Here is a 21,601-nt window from a genome sequence, read left to right as displayed (position 1 = left end):
GTTAGCTTATCATAATTCACTAATTTAGATTTTACCTACTTAGACTTTGTAGAATATAGCTCTTCTGGTGCAAGGATTTCAACTACTGGTTGATTTTCCTTTTCCTTGGCAAGTTTATCTTAAATCTTAACTTCCTTGGGTTCCAAAGTCTTCCCACTTCGTAAAGCAACTACTTTGTAGTATTCATTACCAAAATTCCTTAGATATTTCATGTCACTTGACAGGGCTTCTTGCGGTCTATTACGAAGCTTCGTAGCTAACTAATCCATTTGGTTGTCCAAGTTTTTCAGTGTTGTTGCTTGGCTTTGGTTTAAGGCACCATTCTTAGCTATGTATGCCTTCAACAAATTCTCCAAATTGTTGGATAGTTCAACTTGTGGTGGTATCCAAACTTGTTAGTTGAATCCTTAAGGTTGATTTAATCTATGCTACATGTAGGTGTTGTTTGGTCCACCTTCTTGGTTACACCAAGAGAAGTTTGGATGGTTTCGTCATGAAGGATTATAGATGTTGGAATGTGATCCTTGTCCGCTTCTATTTTGGTTTTGATTCCCTACATAATAAACAAACTCAGGATTTGATGAACAATTCAGAAAAGAATGTCTGTCCCCAAAAATACATAGGAAACATTATAAAATTGACTTGGTGGCTGAGCTACAATATTATTCAAATTGTTAGTAGTAAATTGTTTCAACATTGAAGAGATATAAGATACTTGAACTAAGAGTGAAGTGAGAGTGTCTCCTTCATGCACTCCTCTACTACTCGTTTTCCTAAAGCTGTTCGATTTGTTGGCCACTGGTAGTTATTACTGGCTATTCTCACAATAATTTCATAAGCCTCATTACAAGACTTAGAAAGGAGAACACCATTTGCAAAAACATCTACCACCATCCTAATATGTGCATTGAGACCATTATAAAATGTCTTTAGTTGGATGTAATGTGGAATCTCGTGGTGAGGGCACTTGCAAAGTAATTCTTTGAATCTTTCCCATGCCTTGTATAAGGATTTTTCATCCATTTGCTTGAAAGCGGTGATCTCATTTTGCAACTTAGCATTTTTTTCTAGGTGGGAAATACTTTACTAGAAAGGGTCTAGTTAATTCTTGCGAAGTAGAAATTGAATTTGGTAACTATGAATTAAGCCATTCTCGTTTTCTATCTCTTAACGAGTATAGAAATAACTTCAACCTCAATGTGTCATCAGTTACACAGGCTATCTTGAAGGAATCATCACTTCCATGAACAATCGAAGGTGAAGATGGGAATTTCAGTAGGCATTCCACTAAATTGGCCCACTATCTGAAGCATTTGAAACATCACAGGCTTCAGTTCAAACTGTGGTGCCTCAATCTCCAGTCTCCTAATTCCCAGAATTAGCTCATTAAAAAAAGCTGCCCTATAGCTTGATCCCTATCATCAGCAATAAGGATTAGATTACTAGCATAAATGGCTCCATTCCCTTGAACTTCGTTTTGATTTTCAAGGTCTATTCCTGCGGTTTGTCTCTAGGATAATATCTCTTGTCTTCTTTGTCTAAATGTCTGCTTGATTTCAGGGTCTACAGGGAGTAAATCGATGATTCGATCTATGCTTATAAACACCTGAAAAGATAATCACAAAAAATAAAAAATAAATTAAATAAAAATAAAAATAAAAAAACCAAATTGCAAGAAACAATTTCACAAATAATAATAAAATTAACAGTCCACGGTAATGGCTTTAAAAGCTTGGTTCGTGATGGAATGTGTATGTGTACACAGTTGTTATTAAGTAATAAGTAAGTAAAAGAGTTATTGTCTCCACAGAGATTGTATCTGTTAATCAAATAATTGTAAAATTATGAATTTGGAAGTTGGTAAGAAAAACACAATATTTTGGGGTGATGGATGTTAAATTAAATTAATTAACTAAATACAGATTATCCTAAATAAACGAAATGTAAAAATGCAATGAGATGGTTTAGCAGCAATTTCACAAGTTTAACAACAATAACATGAATAAGCTAGAATAATTGCATCACTTGACTTAATTCATTTTTCATCATGCTTAACAATTTTTCAAAAAATTCTATGGCAACTTGATCATTCATTAACTTAGAATCTGCTATAAGTTCTTTCAAAATCTTATACTTAAATAAACATGTATATTTCTATGTCCATATTTAACTAAGGATTCTTTAGAATTTATGTGAAGTAATAGGGAAGGGTTAGGTTTGAAATAATTTAATCACACAAACCTAAAAGTTATGCAAGGTAATAAAGCTTTTTCGAGTTATTACGAACTTTAATTTAATTGGGTTAAGATCTAAATTAAGCATGCACCTTCAAATTATTGTGTCCATTAATAGCCATCTGGTTAGGATTTATCAACTAATTCTAATGCATTCAAACATATTTTAATGCATGAAATACATAAATGATTTTAGTTGGAAGTATGAACAATTGAGGCACAGAACATCATAAACATGAATCAAATGAACTTCATCGAATTAATGCAATCATTCCAGCTAAAACAAAATTAAGTCATCATTGTTAATGAAAAATCATCAAAACAATTTGTAAACATGTTGAATAACTAAGAAAAAAAATAGGAAGAAGAAACTCTTGATGATTTTGGTGGTTCTTTTAAGACCGATCGTGGTGGCTTCCTCTAATCCTCGTGATTGATCCTTTACAAAATGCTCCTCAAGGTATTGGCCAAGAGTGGTTTTCCTTAAGGGAAAATGCTAGTTAAAGGAAATGGGGAAATGGGAATACTTAAGCGTGGAAGGGAGAAAGAAAATGAGTTGATGGAAAAGTGAAGAATGAATGAAGGATGAATGAATGATGTTTTGTAACACCCCTAGCCCAAATCCGTCACCGGAATAGGGTTACGAGACATTACCAAACTTATACATTAGCATTTGTACAAAACTGAGTCATAAATTTGCAATCCAAATCAAAACTTTTCATATTTCACCATAAAGTCCCTAATATGGGCCTACGGGGCCCAATACATGCTTTGAAAATGGTTCGGGACTAAATCGATAACTTTAGAAATTTTACCTTGAAAATTGGGGCACACGCCCGTATGGCCTGGGACAGGGCCGTGTGGCCAGCCCATGGGGATCCCATGGCCGTGTGGCCAACCCGTGCGGAATTCTGACTTGTAATTTCTTAAGTATCAAAGGAGCACACGGCCTGGGCACACGCCCATGTGGCTAGGCCGTGTGGTAAACTGATTTTTCACCATTTTTAAGCCATTTTTACATGATTTTGACACACGGACATGCTTGAAACCCTTGTTCTTTATATGGCCGTGTCTTTTGCCCGTATACTATCCTGACTTCATATTTAAGGATGTAGGGGACACACGGTCATTTCACACGCCCGTGGGCTGTCCATGTGTCACACACAGCCTAGACACAAGCCCCTGTGTCTTACTTGTGTGGACGAAATAAGGTCATTCCTAGCCTCATTTCTCACCCCTTACCAAATCATTTACCTGCATGAAATCTTACAAGCATATACCAACCAATTTAACTAATTAACAACATTCAAATCAACATGTTTCTATAATAATTCACAGCATATCTATCTCAAACATGCATTACTAACTACTTTTATGACTTAACTACAACCCAAAATATTAATCTATCATTTGGCCACAAAAGCTTATACATGCCATTATATCAAAATAGGTTTATCATTTTTACCAAAATGAAAGGATTGATAGTGTGATGATAGCTCCGACCCAATTCCAATCTTCATGAGCCTTGAGCACTATAAAATAGGAAAAATATAAACCTAGTAAGCATTAATGCTTAGTAAGTTCATATAACCCAAAATACACTTACCACTCATATATATAACAAGTAAATCATACTTAAGGCAATTTTATCCATCAATTTAGCAAACTAGCAAATATGACCTATACACAATCATTCAACCAAATTGGTTAGTACAAAAACATTAATATGCATAGATGAGCTCATCATGCCATTTCTTCTTATTTCATTTGTTAATACATTTTCGTTGAATCTTTGAATTTTTGATGGACCTTTCCTTTTCTAGTTGTACACCCGAGGTGCACATTCCCTTTTCAAATGGTACACACGAAGTGTACATACCCTTTTCAATTTGTACACACAAAGTGCACATAGCCTTTTCAAGTGTACACATATAGTGTACCTTTCCTTTTCAAGTGGTATACACAAAGTATACCTTTCCTTTTCATATGGTATACACAAAGTATACCTAACCTTTGCAAATTGTACCATTTGGGTACACAAATCCTTTTCAAGTATTACCCTTTTGGGTTATATTCCTTTTCATAATGAGATCAAAAGATTATCCCTTTCGGAACAACCTTTCCTGCAACATATGTAGGATCTCATATAGACGGTAATCATCTGTCCAATAGGAATTCAATATTCAAACGGATTCATGTAATATTTCATCATATACATGTAAATCAAAAATAAGATTGATTTATTACAAGTACATACCAATTACAAATCATAATGCACAATATTCAACAATCAATTCAACACGTTTACATGCTTAATTTAGTTATACGAACATACCTTAACAATTGATCGTATCTACTAATCCGAAAATTTTTCTTTCCCTCGATCTTTTTCTTTGTTCGAAACTTCCAGATCTATATAAATAAATTTAATCATCAATTCTATGATTTTTACATTCAATCAAGCCCATTTCACATTTTAGGCAAAAGTATCATTTTACCCCTAAACTTTTAATTAATTCCAATTTCGTCCCTAGGCTTAGAAATTGAAACTCATGCAATTTACTCCTTATTCGAAGCTTATTCAAAATTCCAATAAAATTTTTACAGCACATGTATATCCTAAATTTCAGAATTTTTCCAAGAATTTCACTACTTTGCAATTTAATCCATACACATGTTTTCACTAAAAATTACTTTGCAAAAGTGGTTTATCTATCAATAATTTTTCATTTTCTATCAAAAACTTTCAATTTACATCATATTCATCCATGGGTAATTTTCTTAACTTTGGTTTTCTTTCAATTTAATCACCCAAATAAATAAATTAAGCTTTCCTGATCTCAAAAATATAAAAATTATTAAAAACGGGGCATAGAACTTACCAATTCAAGCTTGAGAAATTTTCTTTCTCGCTCCTAGGGTTTCCATGTATTTTATGAAGAAGAAGATGATACAAAATGGGTTTTATTCTATTTAATCATTTATCATACTTTATTTAATTCAATTTCCAATTTAGTCTTTAACCTATTTCAATTTTTCCATGGATGACTCATAAAAATATCTACATATTTTTCATCAATGGTCTAATTGCCATATAAGGACTTCTCACTTTTAATTCTATAACTATTTAATCCTTATAACTTCTAGAATTCAACTCTGACATTTTACTCAATTTAGTCCTTTTTGCAATTAGACACATAATTGATAAAAATTTTCAATAAAAACTTTCATGCAATATTCCTATCATAATACCTATCATTTTATGAAATTTATATAATTTCATTTTTTTGGACTCGGATTTGTGGTCTCGAAACCACTATTCTGATTTCACTGAAATTGGGCTGTTACAACTCTCCCCCCTTAAGGATTTTCGTCCTCAAAAATCTAACCAGTGAAGTGATTTGTGTACTGCCTTTTCATGATATCTTCAGGTTCCCAAGTAGCTTCTTCAATTCCATGTTTCTGCCAAAGAACCTTTACCAATGCTATCTTTTTATTTCTCAACTCTTTTGTTTCTCGTGCTAAGATCTTAATGGTTCCTCACTATATGTCATGTCGGGCTAAATTTTCACTTCTGTTGGAGAGATAACATGTGATGGATCCGATTGATACCGTCTTAACATTGACACATGAAAAACATTGTGAATTCTTTCAAGTTTTGTGGTAAAGCTAATCGATAAGCTACCGGTCTAATTCTTTCAATGACCTCATATGGTCCAATAAAACCGAGGACTTAATTTTCCTTTACGGCCAAACCGGAGAACTTTCTTCCAGGGTGACACTTTCAACAATACCTTATCACCAATCTCAAACTCAATTTATTTTCTTTTAAGATCAGCATAAGACTTTTGTCTGGTTGAAGCTGCTTTCAGGCTATCTTGTATCACATTTACCTTTTGTTCAGTTTGTTGAATTAGATCAACCCCATGAATCTTCTTTTCACTAAGCTTTGTATAATACAATGGTGTTTTACATTTCCGACCATAAAAAGCTTCACACGGTGCCATTTTAATATTGGATTAGTAGCTATTATTATAAGCAAATTCAATTAGAGGAAAATACCTTTCTGAGTTACCTTCAAATTCAAGCACACAACACCGTAACATGTCTTCTAAAATCTGGATTACCCGTTCTGATTGACCATCAGTTTAAGGATGAAATGCAGTACTAAAATGCAATTGTGTCCCCAATAGTTCTTGCAATTTATACCAAAATTGAGATGTAAACCGAGGATCTCTATCAGAAACAATAGAAATCGGTACACCATGCAATCTAACAATTTTAGAGATATACAATTCGGCTAATTTATCCAATGAAAAGTCCATACGTAGCGATATAAAATGTGCCGACTTTATTAACCGATCAACAACTACCCAAATGGCATCTTTCTTTCTTGGTGACATAGGCAATCCCATTACAAAGTCTATGGTAATCCTGTCCCATTTCCACTACGGTATATTGATTGGCTGTAATAACCCCGAAGGCACCTGATGCTCAGCTTTCACTTGTTGACATATTAAACATTTGGCTACGAATTCAGAAATATCTCTTTTCATTCTTGGCCACCAATACATCTTTTTCAAATCATTATACATTTTACTACTACCGGGATGAATTGACATTGTACCATTATGAGCTTCATACAAAATCTTTTGTACCAGTTTTGAATTCTTCGGAACACATATTCTTTCTAAACAACAAGCAATCATCAGACTCGACTTGAAACTCTGAATCAAAATTCTTTTGACATTGCTCCCCTTTAGCTTGCAACTCATTGCCACTCTTCTATGCTTCATAGATTTGTTGTATAAATGTCGGTCAAGCTTTCAATTCAGCTACAACCGAACCATCATTTGACAAAGATAATCAGGTGTTCATTGCTCTTAAAGTAAAAAAAAAATTCCTGCTGAGTGCATCCGCCACAACATTGGCCTTTCCCGGGTGATAGTCAATAATCAAATCATAATCCTTTATTAACTTGAGCCATCTGCGTTGCCTCAAATTCAAGTCTTTCTGTGTCATTAAATACTTTAGACTTTTAGGGTCAGTGTAAATATGAAATTTTTCACCATATAAATAATGCCACCATATTTTCAATGCAAATACTATGGCTGCTAGTTCAAGATCATATATCGGGTAATTTCTTTCATGTGGTTTAAGTTTTCTTGAAGCATAGACAACCACTTTACCTTTTTCATCAAAACACAACCAAAACCATTTAAGGATGCATCACTGTAAATTACAAATTCCTTACCCGATTCAGGTTGTGCTAATACAAGTGCTTCAGTCAACAAAGTATTCAGTCTATCAAAACTCTGCTGACATTTGTCATTCCACTCGAATTTTACGTCTTTCTGCAATAAACGAGTTATCGGAGAAGCAATCATTGAAAATCCTTTAACAAACCTCTGATAATATTCGGCTAAGCCCAGAAAACTTTTGACCTCTGACATGTTCTTTGGTGGACTCCAATTAATTATTGCTAAAATTTTGCTCGGGTCAACCCTGATGCCTTCAGCAGATACAATATGACAAAGAAAGCTGACTTCTCCTAGCCAAAATTCACATTTACTAAACTTTGCATACAATGGTTTTTCCATTAAAGTTTTCAACACAATCCTTAAATGTTCAACATGTTCATCTTCACTTCGAGAATAAACTAAAATATCATCTATGAATACCACGACAAACCTATCTAGGTACGGTTTGAAAATCCTGTTCATTAAATCCATAAACATTGCTGGTGCATTTGTTAATCCAAATGGCATCACCAAGAATTCATAATGACCATATCTAGTTCTGAAAGCTGTCTTTGGAACATCTGAATCCTTCACCCGTAGCTGGTAATAACCCGAACGAAGATCAAACTTTGAAAATATAGTAGCTCCCTTTAACTGATCAAATAAGTCATCAATTTGAGGCAATGGATATTTATTCTTTATAGTGACTTTGTTGAGTTGTCGGTAATCAATACACAACATCAAAGATCCATCTTTCTTCTTTACAAATAACACTGGAGCATCCCATGGTGAGAAACTAGGTCGACCAAAACCCCTGTCAATTAATTCCTGTAACTGCACCTTCAACTCTTTTAACTCAGCAGGAGTCATTCGATAAGGTGATATCGATATTGGTGTTGTTCCCGGAATTAGATCTATAGAGAATTCCACTTCTCTGATAGGTGGTAAGCCAGACAATTCTTCCGGAAACATGTCTGGAAACTCACATACAACTGGCACAGATTTAATCTTTGGCTCGGTTACTTTAGTATCCAACACATAAGCAAGATAAGCATCATATCCCTTCCTCTTACATTTTTTGTGCTGCTATTGCTGAAATCATATTAAATAATTCATCTAGCTTATCAGATTCAGCATGAAGTAACTCACCGTCTTGACATTTCAACACAATATACTTCTGCTTACAATTAACCACTGCATCATGTTGGGTTAACCAATCCATTCCCAATATCACATCGACTTCATCAAAAGGTAGTAGCATTAAATCAACCAAGAAACATTTACCCTTTAACATAAGTGGACAGTTTTTACAAACTTTATCCACCTTTATATATTGACCCAAAGGATTTGAAACTTCTACCACAAATTTAGTGAATTCAGCAAGTAAATTTTTAACATTTACTAAATTTGTGCATATATACGAATGAGTGGAACCAGGATCAATTAATGTAGTAATATCAATATCTAATAAAGAAAAAGTACCAGTAATGACATATGGTGCTGAAGCATATTCTCGGGCTTGTATGGCATATGTTCTTGCAGGAGCTCGAGCCTTAGATTTAACATTTGAATCTTTTGTAGTGCTTCGACTACCACTAACATTTTCGGGGTGTCTAGGTGGTCTGCCTCTTGAAGTAGTGTTACCTGGTTTTGAAGTCTGTTCAGAATCTCTTTCTACTATTTCTAGACAATCTTTCAAAAAGTGATCAAATGAACTACATTTCTAACATGAACCGGTTTTCATTCGGTATTGCTCATGATGAAATTTGTTACAATGTTTACATTTTGGCTTCGTGTTTCCCACACTTCCAACACTAGTCACTGACGGTGACGATGGCCTAAGATTAGAGCGTTGAGAACCACGCTCTTTACCGAAATACCCAGCTGAAGTAGTAAATCCTTCTTGATACCTCTTTGATTTCTTTGAAGAAAATGATTGAGACCTACCAATAGGTCTTTTCCTAGAGGATCAGACTTCTCTATTTGCCTTATTCTTTTCTTTACTTAACTCTTCAGCTTTCTTTGCACGATCAGCAAGTGCTACAAACTCTCTTATTTCTAGAATACCAATCAATAACTTTATGTTTTCATTTAATCCTTTCTCGAAACGTTTACACATTTCTACCTCTGTTTGGACCCATTTACTAGCATATTGGCTTAACCGAACAAACTTCCTTTCATATTTTGCAACGGTCCATTCCCCTGTTTTAACTCTAGAAATTCTTTCCTTTTCTGATCTAGGAATCATTGACTAATATATTTCTTTCTGAATTCAGATTGAAAGAATTCCCAGGTAATATTTTCTTTTGGAACCACTGAACTTACAGTTTTCCACCAGTGATAAGCTGTGTCCTTTAACAAAGATACAACACATTTTAAGCATTCAGTTGGAGTACATGATAATTCGTCCAACAGTCAAGTAGTATTTCCCAGCCAGAATTCAGCTTTTTCCAGATCATCATCAATTGTAGCTCTAAATTCCTCAGCTCCATATTTTCTGAGTTTATCCACTGGAGCCTTACCAATTTTAACAGTTTCAGTACCTGATAGTCTCTCAAAAACAGTCTGAGTATTTGGTGGGAGAGGTTGTGATTGGAAAACAGCAGAATTTCTTCTCAAATATTCAGGAAACCATTTATCCAACATTTTAAAGAAAGACTCTTTAGCATATTCACTTTGACCCTCTGATTCAGACCTTCTACTACTACTACCATTTATAGCTCGTCGTACGGAAGCTTGAGAAGCACTCTCAGCTTCCTCAGATTCTGCTCTTGCTCGGTTGGAAGACATTTACTATATGAAAAACACATTTAAAATGGTTAGGAGATATCATACTATCATCAATTATATAATGGCATGTATAGCTAAATGCAAACTTGCTACATTAGTCCGAGAACGACTAAATCGTAGCTCTGATACCACTAAATGTAACACCCCTAACCCGTATCTATCACTGAAATAGGGTTACGAGGCATTACCGAACTTATACATTAGCATTTGTACAAAACCGAGTCATAAATTTGTATTCCAAATCAAAACTTCTCATATTTCACCATAAAGTCCCTAATATGGGCCTACGAGGCCCAATACATGCTTTGGAAATGGTTCAGGACTAAATCGACAACTTTAGAATTTTTACCTTGAAAATAAGGGCACACGCCTGTGTGGCCTAGGACATGGCCTTGTGGCCAGCCCGTGGGGATCCCATGGCCGTGTGGCTAGCCCGTGTGGAATTTTGACTTGCAATTTCTTAAGTATTAAAGGGGCATACGGCCTGGGCACATGCCCATGTGGCTAGACCGTGTGGTAAACTGATTTTTCACCCTTTTTAAGCTATTTTCACATGATTTTGACATACGACCATGCCTGAAACCCGTGTTCTTCACATGACCAAGACACACGGCTGTGTCTTTTGCCCGTGTACTATCCTGACTTCATATTTAAGGATGCAGGGGACACACGGTCATTTCACACGCCCGTGGGCTGTCCATGTGTCACACATGGCCTAGACACATGCTTGTGTGTCTTACCCGTGTGGACGAAATAAGGTCATTCCTAGCCTCATTTCTCACCCCTAACCAAATCATTTACCTGCATGAAATCTTACAAGCATATATCAACCAATTTAACTAATTAACAACATTCAATTCAACATATTTCTATAATAATTCACAACATATCTATCTCAAACATGCATTACTAACTACTTTTATGACTTAACTACAACCCAAAATATTAATCTATCATTTGGCCACAAAAGCTTATACATGCCATTATATCAAAATAGGTTTATTATTTTTACCAAAAATGAAAGGATTGATAGTGTGATGATAGCTCCGGTCCAATTCTAACCTTCACTAGCCTTGAGCACTATAAAACAAGAAAAATATAAACCTAGTAAGCATTAATGCTTAGTAAGTTCATATAATCCAAAATACACTTACCACGCATATATATAACAAGTAAATCATACATAAGGAAAATTTATCCATCAATTTAGAAAACTAGCAAATATGGCCTATACACAATCATTCAACCAAATTGGTTAGTACAAAAACATTAATATGCATAGATGAGCTCATCATGTCATTTCTTCTTGTTTCATTTGTTAATACATTTCCGTTGAATCTTTGAATTTTCGATGGACCTTTCCTTTTCTAGTTGTACACCCGAGGTGCACATTCCCTTTTCAAATGGTACACACGAAGTGTACATACCCTTTTCAATTTGTACACACAAAGTGCACATAGCCTTTTCAAGTGTACACATATAGTGTACCTTTCCTTTTCAAGTGGTATACACAAAGTATACCTTTCCTTTTCATATGGTATACACAAAGTATACCTAACCTTTGCAAATTGTACCATTTGGGTACACAAATCCTTTTCAAGTATTACCCTTTTGGGTTACATTCCTTTTCATAATGAGATCAAAAGATTATCCCTTTCGGAACAACCTTTCCTGCAACATATGTAGGATCTCATATAAACGGTAATCATCTGTCCAATAGGAATTCAATATTCAAACGGATTCATGTAATATTTCATCATATACATGTAAATCAAAAATCAAGATTGATTTATTACATGTACATACCAATTACAAATCATAATACACAATATTCAACAATCAATTCAACACATTTACATGCTTAATTTAGTTATACGAACTTACCTTGACAACTGATCGTATCTACTAATCCGAAACTTTTTCTTTCCCTCGATCTTTTTCTTTGTTAAACACTTCTGGATCTATATAAATAAATTTAATTATCAATTCTATGATTTTTACATTCAATCAAGCCCATTTCACATTTTGGGAAAAAATACCATTTTGCCCCTAAACTTTTTGTTAATTCCAATTTCGTCCCTAGGCTCGAAAATTAAAATTCATGCAATTTACTCCTTATTCCAAGCTTTCTAAAAATTCCAATATAACTTTTATAGCACATGTATTTCATAAATTTCAGAATTTTTCCAAGAATTTCACTACTTTGAAGTTTAATCCCTACACATGTTTTCACTAAAAATTACTTGTAAAAGTGGTTTATCTATAAAAAATCTTTCATTTTCTATTAAAAAATTTCAATTTAAAGCATATTCATCCATGGTTAATTTTCTAAACTTTGGTTTTCTTTCAATTTAATCACCAAAATAAAGAAATTAAGCTTTCCCGATCTCAAAAATATAAAAATTACTAAAAACGGGACATAGAACTTACCAATTCAAGCTTGAGAAATTTTATTTCTCTCTCCTAGGTTTTCCATGTATTTTATGAAGAAGAAGATGATATAAAATTGGTTTTATTCTATTTAATCATTTATCATACTTTATTTAATTTAATTTCCAATTTAGTCCTTAACCTATTTCAATTTTTCCATGGATGACTCATAAAAATATCTACATATTTTTCATCAATGGTCTAATTGCCATATAAGGACTTTTCACTTTTAATTCTATAACTATTTAATCCTTATAACTTCTAGAATTCAACTTTGACATTTTATTCAATTTAGTCCTTTTTGCAATTAGACACATAATTGATAAATTTTTTCAATAAAAACTTTCATGCAATATTCATATCACAATACCTATCATTTATGAAATTTAAATAATTTTATTTTTTGAACTCGGATTTGTGGTCTCAAAACCACTATTCCGATTTCACTGAAATTGGGATGTTACATGTTTGAAATGGGAGATGAGAGGTGGTATTTGTAGTTGAAGAGTAGCATGAGAGTTTACTAGAAATATCTTGAAGATACCTTGAATTGCTCCCTTGCTTGGAGGTTGGGTGGTTGTTTAATTCATGCTTGAGTTCATGCATGGATCATGCAAGGGAGTGGACGATAATCAAGGTGGAAGTCGGGGGTGATTTGCGATATCTTTACACATGTAGGGACCTCCAAATTAATTATCCCAAAGCTAATTTGGGTAGCTCTCATGCCTTTTCTGAATTTGGGTCATTCTCTTCCATTATTGGATGGTTTTGACAACCCAATTGAGAGCAGACTTCATTCTTTTCGGCAACCACCTTCCAAGTTGGGTTGAATTGAATTGAAGAGTCCAATTGATGAGCTTGCCGTCCACATGAAATAGAAATTAACTTGTGTTCATGTGTGGTATTATTGACTCCTACATGAATTAATTTAGTAGTCCAACTGCAGCAAATTGAGTAAAAATTGACATATAGCATAAAATAGAAAAAATATGTAAAACTAATCCTAAATTGTATAAAATTACAAACTTCCCTCAAATTATGTCTAATGTCTTAATATGAATTAAAATGACTCAATTGGCTACCCACATGAATGAAATTTGCAAAAATTATGAGTAAAATGGTGCTAATAAAACCTATATAGTTTAAATGTATCACACCCCTAAACTTAATCCATTGCTCGTCCTGAGTAATGTTTCATGCAAAGAAAAAAATTAAGGAAGTCTTGAACAATATTTACCAAGAACCAACTTTTCACATAATCATGTAGCAACAAATTTATTCTCTCAAACTCTTTTTGCTGATAACTTGCTTGCAAGCAGATATTATTTCAAAATCTTATGTTAAGTACAAGAAAATGCTATCATAGGTCATAATTTGCATGCATCTCAAAGTCATATATAAAATTCACTATCCAACAAAATTTCCTTATCTTGTTAGACAAACAATCCTAAGGTTTAATTATTGGTCTTCATATGTTGCACTTAATAATTTCTCTCCATTAATATAGTCGACATAATTATCAAAATCAATAGGTCTTTTATAAGGTTCTAATGGGGCTAGGCTCAAGGTAGGGATAAAGAGAAGTGATTTTTAGGCTAAATCATCTTAACCCTAACTTTGTCTTAAATCTTTTAGGGCACAGTCTTCCTACTAATGGGTTTTAACACCCCCAACTTAATTTGAAACTTATGCTCAACAATATATCTCAACACTTGAGTAGAGATTTTTCTTTTTCTTTTTTTGAATCATGTGCATCTTTCTGAATTTCCCCCAGAATTTTACTCACCAAGACAAGTATATTTAAGAGTGGTGCAAGATAGTGTAAAAATTTAAAAGATGATAATATGTCAACTTATTAACAATAAAATAGGCTATATGGCTCAAACTCAGGGTTAAATTCATATGGTAGGCTTGAAAGGCTCAAACGATCAAAAGAAAATGTGCCTAAATCATATTTAGATTCTTATGCCTACTAGGATTTCACCTCAAGAAAGTTACTAAGACATTTCTAAAGACTTAAACCTTCATGCATATGAGCTAACTTATTAACAAAAATTGTTTCTAAGCATCATTTTATTTTAGCATACTTATGTGAAAATTGAAAATTTTAAAAATCATAGAAAATTGACCCTTACCCCCATTAAAAAAAGCAATGTTCTCATTGCAAAATAATAAAATAGTGAATAAAAACTGTACACCAAATAGGACTCAGAAAAAAGAAGTGAGCCATGAAGACCGCTTAAGTACCAAGTCTTTCTTGAAAAATTTAATCCTTAAACATATAAATTCACATTACCACACTACTATGTTGTTTACTGAACAAAATAAGTGGAAGATATTGACTTAGTTTATTCATGAATTGCATATTATTCAACTTTATTATGTATAAAATAAAATATTCTTAAAATAAATAATTAAATATCTTAAGAGTACCAGTAGCACAGTGCGTTGAAAATTCTCCAAGATTCAAGCGAATTCTTTTCTTGTTTTGCGATTGTGTCTGCCTATTATTCTTTGAATTTTATGGCAGTTTTGAGGTGTTGAGTGTTGCCCCAGTTTGCGGTGGGGCTGGATTTGAAGCGGTGGCGTGCTACCCGAGGGTGCAATTACGTGTTGGTACGTGTTCTTGCGGTGGCGGGCTCGTCGAGGATGTACGAGCGATTTATTCCTGGCTCGTCAAACTCCTCCTGAAGCAAATTCAGAATTTGCTCTGTTGGGTTTATTCATTGATATTACTATGTTTTTGTCGTTTTATTATGATCTTTTTTCCTGGCTCGTCAAACTCCTCCTGAAGCAAATTGAGAATTTGCTCTGTTGGGTTTATTCGTCGATATTACCGTGTTCGATTGGTGTATGATCTTTTTTTATCTTTTCTCTTTCTTTTGTTCGATTGGTTGCATGGGTGCTGTACGTCTCCTGCATGGATTTTAATTCTTTTTGCATGCATGCCATTAATGGCAGATCTCTCGTTCTTTGACTTTTCTACGTGATCTGTTCAGGGTTTCTTTTTGTGTTTTTGGGTTAAGGTTGCTTGCATATCTCGAGTCTTTTTTTTATTTCTATCTTATAGGTGTCTTTCTTTTATTTTCAAGATTCTTGTTGTGGATGCCTGGTTTTATTAGAACTGTAAAACTGCTTTGTTTTTGTTTTCTTGCCCGTTCTCTTCTTTTCGATGCTTGGGGATAGGGTTTTTTATGGTGGGTACTGTTCGTAAAATGATAAGGTGAGATTTTTGGTTCGTTTTCTGGTTCTTTTCTTGGGGTTTCGCTTCTCGTTCGTTGTGGTGTTTTCCTCGCAGACTGTCTGGCTGGGTTTTGCCTTCGATCCGGTGGTTTGCGTCGTGTTTCTGTTGCCACTTTATAGTCGTGCTTCTTGAAGCGGTTGGTTGAAGAGGCAAAGGCAATAGTTTTCTTCAGTTTGCTGGCGTGGTTGAGTAAGTCAAGGGAAGAAGCTTGGGAGTCGATCTCAAATAATGAAGTTCTTGTGCTGGAATTGCCGCGGATTGGGGAACCCCGCGAAACTAAGGGAGCTAAAACAACTTATCGTTGCGAATAACCCCGACCTCAATTTTCTTAGTGAAACGAAAATGTCTGATAATGAATTTCGGAGGGTTCAAAATATATGTAGGCTGCAGAATGGATTAGTTGTAAACTCAGAGGGCCGGAGTGGGGGGCTTGCGCTGATGTGGAGGGATGGGACAAATGTCTCAATTCAAAGCTATTCAAAGCACCACATAGACTCCATGGTTAATCTAGAGAACAACAGAAAGATGCGTGTTACGGGATTTTATGGGCATGCAAACCCGAATCTTCCAAGTAGCTCATGGGACATTTTGCGTAGGCTCGGGGACTTGGTAAGGGAGGATTGGGTGGTTGGGGGAGATTTTAACGCAATTTTAAATGACGCTGAGAAAGAAGGCGGACGTAGGGGGGTGAGGGCACATATGAATGATTTTAAAGAGGTTATGGATGAATTGGCTCTGGTGGATATCAAATTTGACAGTGGATGGTTTACTTGGGTCAATAACAGGAGTGGGAATGGGTTGATAAAGGAAAGGATTGATAGATTCCTGAGTTCGGTTTCAGTGGTTGAAAATTTCCCATTTATTGCTACAAAAGTGGTGAGGCAAACCCAGTCCGATCATTATGCGATTCTCCTAGACTTATGGGGCCGTAAACCAAAAGATTTCTCTAATGACCCTAGAATGTGTTTCAAATTTGGTTTGTGCTGGGCGAGTGATAAGGAAGCAAAGAATATTATATGTAATGCGTGGAACAGGGTTGATACAGAATATGGGGATAAGTTGGATAGGGTTAGGTCGGTTATTGGTCCTTGGCAGCGTAAAAAATATGAAAAATTGAAGAGTAAAATGCGAAGACCGGAGAAAAAAAGATTTGATTGTTGACTCTACCAGTAAAGGGGACAGTGTGAAGACTTTGAAGGAAACTCGTAAAAGGCTTGATTTTCTTTATGCTAGGGAAGAAAGCTATTGGACTCAAAGGTCTCGATCAAAATGGCTAAGGGAGGGGGATCGGAACACTCAGTATTTCCATCCTAAAGCTACTGGGCAGTTGAAGAAAAATATTATAGAGAAGCTTAAAGATATGGAAGGAAACTGGGTAGCAAATAGCAAGGACATTAGCCAAGTGGCTAAAAACTATTTTTGCAGACTGTTTCAGTCAAACGGCCAAAGGGTTAATATACATGAGATGGGATATATTTGGGAGTGTGTGACCAGAGAGACAAACGAGTGGCTTACTAGGAATTATACAGAGGATGAGGTCCGCCAGGCCATTAAGCAGATGCACCCAAATAAAGCTCCTGGCATTGACGGACTCTTGGGAAATTTTTTCAAACATCACTGGGACATTGTGGGAAGTGACACTATTAGATTCTGCTTGGATGTTCTTAACGGGAACAAAAATATTTCTACCCTTAATGAAACTATGATCATTTTAATTCCTAAAACTAAAGACCCATGTGAGCTGACTAATTTCAGTCCTATAAGTTTATGTAGGTTTATCTACAAGATCATCTTGAAGACTTTTGCCAATCGCCTCAAAGTGGTTCTTCCTAGCTGTATTAGTCAAAATCAAAGTGCCTTTGTGCCGGGGAGGATGATACATGATAATATTCTAATTGTGCATGAGCTTATTCATTATCTTCAAAGCTCTAAAAACAGACCTAACAAAGGGTTCGTTGTCAACTCGATATGAGTAAAGCATACGATCGTGGGACTTTATTGAAACAATTATGAAGAAGATGGGATTTGATGAGAAGTGGATTGTCAAAATTATGAGTTGCGTTCGTTCGGTTAAATATACAGTTAAATGCAATAATATTTTATCGGATATTATCATCCCCGATAGGGGTCTCTATCAAGGGGATCCCCTCTCCTCTTAATTATTTTTATTCTGCATGGAAGCATTTTCGAGAATGCTCATCCAAGCTCAAGATAATAATTTCCTAAGAGGAATCCGAGCCAGTAGAAATGGTCCTAGGATAAATCACTTATTCTTTGCTGACGATGCGCTTCTCTTTATGAGAAATAAAAAGAGTGATGTTGAAATGTTGGTTAATTTTTTTTCTAACATTTCAAGACAAGAGATTAATTTCAAGAATTCAATGGTGTTATTTAGTCCTAACACTTCTAGAGCTCAAAGAATTCATTAATCTTCTAGGCATGACGGCGGTGGAAAACCTGAACAATTATCCCATTCCAATTGGTAAGAAGCAAACAACAGCCTTCAAAGAGACTAATAATAGATTGTCTTGCAGGATCAATAGCAGGACCAAGAGGTTACTCTCCTTTGGCGGTAAAGAAGTCTTCATCAAAGTGGTTCTCCAATCTATACCAAAGTATGCGCTGTCGATTTTCTTAGTTCCTAAGGGAGTGATCGAGGATATCCAAGCTAAGCTAAGTAAAACGTGGTGGGCAGGAAAAAAAAAGGTAGATTTTGGAGTATGTTCCCTTGGAAGGTTCTGTGCAAACCGAAGGGCATGGGAGGCCTTGGAATTAGAGATGTTCGACTTTTCAATTTGGCTCTATTAGGGTGTCAGGTATGGAGGCTTATAAACAACAAAGATTCTCTGTGCTTTAAAGTACTGTCTTCGAAATATTTCCCTGAGGGTAATATTTTTAAAGCCAAAAAAGTGGACAAAGCTTCCTTTACTTGGTCGATTATTGTGGCAGCGGCGGAAGTTCTTAAAGACGGATTTGGGTGGCAGGTGGGGAATGGAGAAATGATAAATATCCTGGCTGACAACTGGGGAATAGAAGGTCTAAATGGGGAAACAATTAGAAGAGAAAGTTTCAACCAAAATGTGATGAGCGTGAAAGAGCTGTGGCTTGAGGATAAGGAAGTTGGAATGTTCAGAAAGTTAAAAATGTGTATGGGCCTGATTGGGGTGATAAGATTTGCAACATACCAATAGGGGACGAGGGCCAAGATGATAAAGTTATTTGGTTCCACAACCCTCATGGATGCTTTACCTCAAAGTATGCTTACTCATGGTTGCTGTTGAAAGAAATGGGGTATGGCCCGCACAGATATTTTTGGAAAGCTCTATGGAAGCTTGATACATTACCAAAGATTCGTGTCTTTACTTGGCGTGTGGGGCATAAGATCCTCCCGACGTACGAAAAGATTGCTTCTATTAGACACGGCTTTGAAAAGAGATGCCTAAGGTGTGGAGTACTGGAGTTGAAACCGAGACTCTATTACACGCGTTAAAAGAATGCCCAACATCTCGTGCAGTTCTCTCTTTAGGTGGATGATCTCATGGTGATTTTATGGAACTGTTGGAACAATATAAACAATTTCATCTTCAGGGGAAAAGAAGAGGAGGTGAAGATAATTTGGGAAAGAGCCAGCACCTTGAATAAGGAGTTCCGGATATGCAACTTTATAAATGAGCCTTTGCTCTCATAAAATAACACAGGCCAAAAGTGGGAAAAACTTTCGAAGGGCTTCATAAAAATTAACTTTGACGCTACAATGGGTGAAAACAGAATCAGGTATGGAATGATTATTAGAGCTGACGAAGGCTTTGTCTTAGGCGCTGGTGGGGGCTTTATAGAGTCAAGGCTGTCTGTGGAAGAGACTGAGTACGTGGCATTTTAAGAAAGCATCAAAGCTGCATGTAAATTGAATATAAAAGAGCATATTATTTTTGAGACGGATCACGTGGGGCTGGTCAATAGGCTAAGGAATTTAGCCGTTGATGTCACTGTAATAGACGCGCGAATAAAGGCCTGCACAGCAGCATTTAGTAGATTCAAATCTGCCAAGTTAATTTGGACCAAACGATCTTGCAATTTTGTAGCCCTTTTAATTTGTAAAAAAATGTATAGTGAGGTCAAAACGTGTTTTTTCGAAATGGATTATCCATCGAAAATCCATGATGCTATAATTTTCGATGTTACTTAATAAATTGAGTTGACCCTTATGGTCGTTTTTTATTAAAAAAAAACATCTTTAAGAGTACCACTAAGAAAAAGAAATTCCCTCTTTTATTAATCTAAATCACCCCCTTTGTCTTGTTCCTTTGCCCTTTCGTTCTTGTTTGTATTCACGTCCTCTTCTATCCATTACTCGAAGATATGATCTGGGAACTTAGTAACGAAACTGTTAGAGATATTTTTAAAAGTATTTCTTATAAAATTATTTCTAATTTTTTCATATTTCCAATAAGCCCGTTGTTGGCTATACATAAATTTCCACATATCCATCATAGTTTAAAGTTCTGATTTCTTCATAGTGTCTGAAGAAGTGGGCATTGGAATGGTCAACTTAGGATTAACACTTGGCTCAACTAGTTCAAAAATATTTGGTCACACTCTCAGTTTAGGGTTGTTTGGTTTGCTTTCAGACTCTGCTTCTTCTATTTCATTTACTGAGTCAGCTTCTGGTTCATATTTAATTGAGGAATCGTCGGATTCTGGTTTGTTTGGTTCATACGACTTGATCTGGTCCAATTGTTTAACATTCTCCACTAACCTTTCAAGACCATGTCTTCTTATGCAACCTTGAACATAACGACCCTTCAGGTTTGCTTTTGATTTAACTTGGGCCCTCAAACAAAGTGAAGTAATCAATGATGGAGAACAATCACTTCCTGTCCTTTTCTTTGCACAATCTTGGATTTTTTTAGAATAATTTTCCCAACACTAATTGACCTCTCTATCATAATTTCATATAACAAAAACATTTGTTCCATCGAGATGATGGAACTATGTGAGATAGACATTGATCTGCCGTAATTCAGTGTAGCAAATTAAACTAATTATTGCACTTTAAGAGCTTGAAAACAAGCATTTTCATTAGATTTGAATTATGTTTTCTTAAGTTTTAATAAGTTAGTGGAAAATTAAGTCTTTTATTGACCTTAGGGGCCAAATGAGGCCTAAGGGTGAGCTAACGCACTTTGTGAGTGTGGAAAAGACTTTTAAAAGGCATATTAAATTGATATTAGTCGCTACATCACAACACGGGATCACCAATGTCACAATATAGGGAGCATTATAGAAAACCTCAAGACTGCATTCACAGTCACGACTCAGCCTAAGAGTGTCGTGAAATACCTCTGAAAATATCCTAAGAAGAGTACACTGACTGCTATGTCAGGACACAGGTCCCTGTGTGTCGCGACATCGACTCTGGAATAGAAATTAAATATGAAACAGGGGCATTTTGGTCTGCACAATCAAACTTAAAGCTCGAGAACATCAGCCGACCTAGGGTTAAGGACAACAACCACTTAGAATCTATAAATAGGCTCATTTGGCACATGTTATGGATGTTATGCAATTAGCCTAGATTCTCTCTTTTAAATTTAGTTTAGTTTTCTTCTTTTCTTAGGTTTTTAGAATTTATTTTCAGTTGTTTTTTGTTTATAAGAGATTTG

The 21,601-nt window shown here is 35.2% G+C and overlaps 1 non-coding gene across 1 annotated transcript; it reads left to right on the top strand.

The window, feature by feature from the left end:
• The first annotated feature begins 949 nt into the window (after positions 1 to 949).
• LOC121228436 (small nucleolar RNA R71) lies at positions 950 to 1,055 on the top strand. The gene has a single exon (XR_005926012.1). It is a non-coding gene; the product is annotated as a small nucleolar RNA R71 (small nucleolar RNA).
• The last annotated feature ends 20,546 nt before the right edge of the window (positions 1,056 to 21,601 follow it).

Source organism: Gossypium hirsutum, chromosome A04 (genome assembly GCF_007990345.1).
Source record: "Gossypium hirsutum isolate 1008001.06 chromosome A04, Gossypium_hirsutum_v2.1, whole genome shotgun sequence".
Taxonomy (NCBI): domain Eukaryota; kingdom Viridiplantae; phylum Streptophyta; class Magnoliopsida; order Malvales; family Malvaceae; genus Gossypium; species Gossypium hirsutum.
Note: the sequence above shows the minus strand (reverse complement) of the source record. Positions and strands in the feature narration are given on the sequence as shown.